Raw genomic sequence first — 7,204 nt, 5'->3', positions numbered from 1 at the left:
ATTTTGACTTTTAAATTCTATGTTACTGATATATTCTGTTTTTATAGTATTTACATATATAAATAATAGCATAATATTAAAAATAATCTAAAATAGGAGTAAAGATTTACTTTTATTGGCACTTGTACTAATTCACAGTCACTAAAAATGAGAATGAATGTTTCACAGTATGGACTTTGTAAACAATCATTTTTTTTCTTTTTTCATTTTATTTATTTATTTTTTTGTGAACATTGAATAAAGAAATAGTGTAACAAAGGTTACACACATAACTGATAACCACTGCAAAGATTTGCCAGGTTGTGTAACCCTGAGGACACTTATTTTTCCAAAAATGTGTAAGAGATTAATTAAAAAAAGTTTTTCTAGTTACATTTTTTAAGAACACTTATACAGAAATCAATAAAAGTTCATATTGTTAGCATTATTTTTTTAATTTGAATTATTTTTTCAAGAGACTTTTCAGTTGTAAAGAAAGATTGTTTTTGACATTAGAATTTCATTCTAATTATAACAAACTTGTACATATGTAAAAATAGAATGGTAGGTTATTTTTTAGCATCATCGGGTAAATTCTGTTACCTCAGGGGACTGAGCAGTAACAAAAAAATAATTGAAAGCCAGACTTTCTCACTAAAACAGATCATTTGGATTATTTCAAATAACATAATGGCTGTTCATTTTCATGTTTGGATAAGTTCGCTTCAGGAATTTTTTTAACAAGATTTCTGGAAAAAAGTTTAAACCTAATTAAATTTAAACATTTTTTTTGTAATGATATGGGTTTTGATCCCAAAACTAGGACAAACAACTTCTAAAGGAAAATAAATGTTTATACAAATACAGAGTAGTAATAAATAGAAAACTGAATAATCATATTAAATTACATAAGAAATTATTAGTGATTGTAATATTGTACTAAAGATCTTTTTTTGTGTTTTTTAACAAGATAATACATTTATTTTAAATATAACAATATAAAAAACTTGTCAGTGTCACTGAGAATTATAAAAAGAAAACATTAAAAAAATAATTTGTTACACAATTTCGTTTATATAAGACAAACAATAGTTAATATATGTAAATTTCATGTTCAGCTGTTGATCCAAAGACTGGATTTTAGTAACTATCACTACTCTGTAGACACATGTATTCCCAATTTTTGATAATCCAATTAAGCTTTAGCTCCAGTTATTTTGAAGTAAAGAAGTTTTATTATATCTGATTTTAGAGAAAGTATTCTGGTATTCATCTTGATAGAAGAATATTTCTGTGAATACAATAAAAAAAAAGAAAAAATGCCAGTAGAATATGAGAAGTCTTTACTTTTTCTTTTAGTAATTTATGAGCAGTAATAACTAAGAATCTAAATTGTTATTTTAAAAGATCAAATTAATATTATTAATTCAAGTTAGAAAAATTTAAGACAAGACATTAAAGTGATACATGTGTGAATTAATAAAAACATAATTTGCATGCAATGAAAGTCATTGTCATGTAACCTTTTTTAAAATGCATTAAAATATAAATTTGTAATACCAATTTCTTGTTTTCATGGAATGAAAATTAAACAGAAGTTTCATTCAGAACATTTTTAGTGTTTATAATAACATTCATGGAGTAAAATAATGATAAGTTAAAAAATTATCATAAATGTATGTTTTAAATATATATAATATAAACTTTGTAAAATGTTAATTACAATACTTATTTTCTCAAATATTGTATTTTTTATTGAGGGTAAGTATTAGGAAAGTTTATTTTTAATTTTTAATGTTACTTAATGATTTATCTGTGGTTTAACTTTGTTATTATTTTTTAAATATTGATAATATGTAGAGATAAGAAATAGAATTAAAGATTTTAAAATTTCAAAATTTTCCCTCCATGATAGTTAATGGTGGTAAAAATCACAATTATTGATTTTTTTTTTAAGATGAATGATTAAACCACCTTTTTTAACAGTAGTTTTATTCTCACATTTTTAATTCTTTTTTGATAGCTTAAAATAACTAGAATTTCATATCACAGCAGTGCCAATCAATAACAAAGGCTACCTGAGTGTAGTTAATGCCAGTGAAAAAATTTTCATTTAAGACTACTTGAGTGCTGAAGTAAAAAATAATTAAATAGGGTTACAAATAAATATATTATATTTTATTCAGTTATGCTGAAAATTCAGTTATTTTCTGTATTTTTAATCAGTAATATATATATAAACTGATTGTTACTTTAATATTGGTTTCCTTAAATTAAATCTATTAATGTTAAATAAATTGGTGGGAGTATTTTTTCCTTTATTATTATTATCTTCTATGACTGCACAGGATTACTTTAGGCAGTCCATTATCCAAGTCTCTTCAATGGGACTGTTTGGGCCTTGTGGCCTTCCCAGTACTTTTTTAATACGTTCCGATCTTTGTGCCCTTTCTAGTGTTGAAAATGTTCATGTTGTGAGTGTGAAGCGAGTGTCTTTGTTCTTGATATTCTTGTTTAATTCTATCTTATCTGTGGTGTCTTCTGGTATAGGGCCAATTTCTTTCAGATCCTCTCTTATTTCTCTGATCCATCTGCATCCCGTCTTGGTGTTTTTCTATTCGAGATTGTGCTTTACTAGCTGTTTCAGAAGTCATGAATCTTGCAACCTCATAATATGTCCAAAGAATCCTAGTCTCCTCTTATACATGGTATCAGTGATGGGTTCTAACTCTTTGTACATGACTTTGTTGGGCATAATCCACCACTGCCCTTTTATCTTTTCCTCTTTTTCCATCTTTTCCTTTTTTGTTATTAGCAAAATTATTCTTCGTATGAAAGTTATCCTTTCTATACCAGACCTATTTTGATCCCATCCTCTCTGAACTATACTTTTTTTTATTTTTAAAATTAAGTAAGTTTTGCATCTTTGGAACTAAGTATATTCTTCAGTTTCTACAGTATTACACAATTTGATAGTAAAGTAATTATATTTTTTATCACATTTCATGACTTTTATTCCAATTTTAACTTTTTCAAACTGGATACTATCTTAGCAATGAATCCATATATTATTCATTTTATACTGAATTGTAAATTATGTTCAATGCTTGGTTTTAGTGACCATTAGTCACAAAACTTTAGTGACATCAGTCACCAAAACTTTATGGTTTTAGTGGTTTAAGTAACCTGAGATTAGTCATAAATCACTTCAAAAAAATTACATTACTATCTATCCTTAAGAATAACAAACATCCTACGTCAGGCTTACTAGAGAAAGTAAGAACTGAATGGTTTCCTGTTACCTTCTTCAATGAAATTAATATACAGTTGGATATCAACATGTCAAGCTCAGTGAAATATAGTGGAATTTTGGCTGTGTGAGTGAGAAATCAATTCTGTTTATAACAGGGAGTGGCTGTATAGTGAATATAATTACTCTGAGAGAAAGCAACTCTGACTTACATTCAGACTAGTATACATCAAGAACCTCAGATGCTTTCCATGCATTACGTTCATAAAAATGGTCGGGACAGAACTGTAAAACAACGAGATCATTACAATCCTTATTGGAGTAAAGCAATCCATCCATTACATATGCTGCTGCTTCAACTCAGTTAGAGGATTTTTAATTAATCAAACATAGAAAATAAGTTATTGCAAATTTGAAAAACAAAGAGTTTAAAAAAATGAGTGATGGACATAATGTTATACAATAAATTAATGTTTTGTCTGGATCAAAAATTTGAGTTTGAAATCATTGCATATATTGAATCTGTTACTGAATAATTTAGTTGGCATATCATATAAATTAAAAGATTAAATAAATAAATAGCTTAGAATTTTTCATTTTAATCTATTAATGTTAATTTCTTTCTGTTTTTCATTATTTCTTAAATCCCATTATATATGATATGTAGGTGTACAACAGAAAATAGATATGAAATGTAGGATTTATCGGCTGATTAGCTACTGATATATAGATCTATATGATTGACTTATTGTATAATGTGGGCATGATTTATTACTAGAGTCAAACGACAGATTTCTTATCTTTAAGCCATTTTTTTTATTAAAGCATAGGAATATGATTAATCAAAATTTTTAATTTTCTACTTTTAATCTCTCCATTATCTGAGTATGAAATATCTTAAATTTTTATAAGAAATAAAATAAATTTTTTATTAATAAATTATTTATATATTTCATTTTATTATTATAGAGAAATATATTAAGATTAAACTTAATCTAGATTTTTTATTTAATTAGAAAATTTATTCGATATTTTTTTAAATTTCTTCAAAAGAAAATGAAGTTTCTTATATTTTCACACAAGCTGAAAACATTTAGCTGCTATTTTTTCTCTCATTTAAAATTTTATGGTTCCTTAAATTACTACTTGTAAGTAGTAGATAAAACTTCTTTGCAGAAAAAGTAGAAAAATTAAATCAAACACTGTTCAGTTAATGTAAATAGAATCTAATTACAAGTATATATACATAAGTGTCTGTCTGTGTGTATATGTGTACACAGCATATGCATGCATAACCCACCGGGTTGGTCTAGTGGTGAACGCGTCTTCCCAAATCAGCTGATTTGGAAGTCAAGAGTTCCAGCGTTCAAGTCCTAGTAAAGCCAGATATTTTTACACGGATTTGAATACTAGATCATGGATACCGGTGTTCTTTGGTGGTTGGGTTTCAATTAACCACACATCTCAGGAATGGTCGAACTGAGAATGTACAAGACTACACTTCATTTACACTCATTACATATCATCCTCATTCATCCTCTGAAGAATTATCTTAACGGTAGTTACCGGAGGCTAAACAGGAAAAGAGCATATGCATGCATGAATGCACAAATTAGTTCCTAAGTGATGTTAAATACTAAATAAATATTGTTAAAATAAAAACTGTAACTTGTCATTGTTAATTTAATTGCACAGCAACATACATTTAAACATTATTAAAATAATTTTTACTTCAGAATAAATAGAACCTAGTAAGTAAAATGTTTCAGTTTTAATATAGTAAAAAAAGAAAATGGATAATGTCATAAAACTTTACTGAAATTAAAAAAAGACATGTAACCTCATTATTAAATTCAACTTTTTAAGATGCTTCATGATATTACTGATATGATTTTATTTTGGATCCTTTCACTGCTTGAATTCGTTCTTGATGCTGCACTTACTGCTCTCCTCTACATCTGCATAATCCTTTTTTTATTGTCTGACTTGACTTTCAATGCCTTAGTTATAATCACTTCTAAAATATTCACTTAAAATGTTTTTTTATGACGACTAAATTTAACTAATCAAATTTTTAAGTAAAAACTACAATAAAATATATAATGAATATTTACAAATGTACCTTCAAAATTGCAGCAACTACAATAAAATTTACTTATACATTCTAAAGGATAACATTTTTCTGTAAATCAAACATTTTTATTTATTATAAATAAATTAATAAATAAATATACATTTGCTTTGATGGATTTATTGTTTTGTTTTAAAAGAAACAATAAATTTGTTTTACAAATTAATTTATTCTTTTTAAATTGTATATATGTTAATTAGATTTAATAAAAACTTCTACCAAACATGATAAAAACTGACTGAAATAATAAATAATTTTTTATATTAAATGATGTAAAATATATAATTTCTCCAATGTTATAGACATTTTATTCATTAATTGCAGTTATAGGAGATTGAAATCAATGGATACCTATTTCTCAGATATAATAATCAATGATTTCAATCCTACTTAAATAGAAACAAGTACCATTGAAAAAATAATTCTGAAAAGAACTTTGTTAAATTTAAACAATCAGATTAATATTAAGGCAACTACTAAAAAAAAAAACCTTGTTATTAAAATCATAAACTGGCCTTTTTAAAATTTGCCCACTACACAAGTCAGTGGAAAATAGCAAAAATTTTAATTTCAAAACTGAAAAGATAATTTGAAATATTACAGCTCAGTAAAGTCTAGTTTCCATCTTTTCAAAGATTTTTGAAAAACTGTTCACAAAAATGGTTGTATATTTCTGTGAAAAATCTAATTCTTAATCTTAAAACATAATTTCAAAAAGTATGTGTAGCAGAAATAAATGTCTAAAATTTGAGGTCATTTATCATCCTGTGTCTATAATAAAATATTATTGTAGAGTCATCATAATTCATAAACATAGCTTATAAATAGTTAGAAATAAATTGCTGTTTTTTAAACAAGTGCATATGAGATGACCTATACGAATTTAAAAAGAAAAACAAAAATAAATTGTGTTGAAAATTGATTTAGCACCAAAAATACCTTCCCACTGTTCTTTGAAACTACTATTTTTTGACAAAGTAATAACTTTTTGATTTAGAACATAACTTGTCATGAAAATTCATGACTTTGTTCAACCATTCCTGTATTTTTTTTAATTCACTGTTTTTTAATTCAATGTAAGATAGATTCAAATTTTAGCTGATCATTTAAATTCAATTTGTTACTTTAATAAATATACATTATGTATATTTCTTAATAAGTGTATTTACTTATAAGCTACAACACTTAAGAAGAGACCATAAAAAATCAAACAGTGTGTAAGAAATTCAAAGTCAGTCACTCAAAGACCAAAGAACTGTAAAAAAAAGAAAAAACTAAATAACAAAATTTCAAATTGTAAGGTTTTAATTGATATACTTCAGAAATTTTTATCTTTAAATGTTCTATAAAATTATTATTATTTTTTAAATTCTCGATTAAGCACTGCTGTAGAGTTCAAAATTACACCAAATATGCTATCTAGTACCAGGTCCTAAAGATACACTATGAAATTTACAGAAAATTACATTTTCCTAACAATGTAATCAGTATTGATAACAGATAGGAATTACATAAATGAATGACATCGCGTAATGAATAAGGAATAGGCATGTATGTTGTAAAGATTGTTCATCCACTATAACATCTAAAGAAAATAGTATTGAATAAGTTCATTCTATTGTTCTTGTTTTTTTTTTGTTCATTTTCATCTGTTATGTTAATTCCAATATTTCAGCATCTTCTTCATCCTTTTTATAGTCTTTTCTTAAAACGTTATCAATAATTTTATTTTTAACATACTTGCATATTTTTTTATTTTTAAATCATATGTTATCTGACAAATGACAAAATGGTATCACCTAATAAGGTGAAATTATTTTATGTTAATTCCATTTTGAATTCTA

Source organism: Lycorma delicatula, chromosome 9 (genome assembly GCF_047948215.1).
Source record: "Lycorma delicatula isolate Av1 chromosome 9, ASM4794821v1, whole genome shotgun sequence".
Classification (NCBI taxonomy): Eukaryota; Metazoa; Arthropoda; class Insecta; order Hemiptera; family Fulgoridae; genus Lycorma; species Lycorma delicatula.
The sequence above is the reverse complement of the archived record's forward strand: the minus strand, read 5'-3'. Positions refer to the sequence as shown.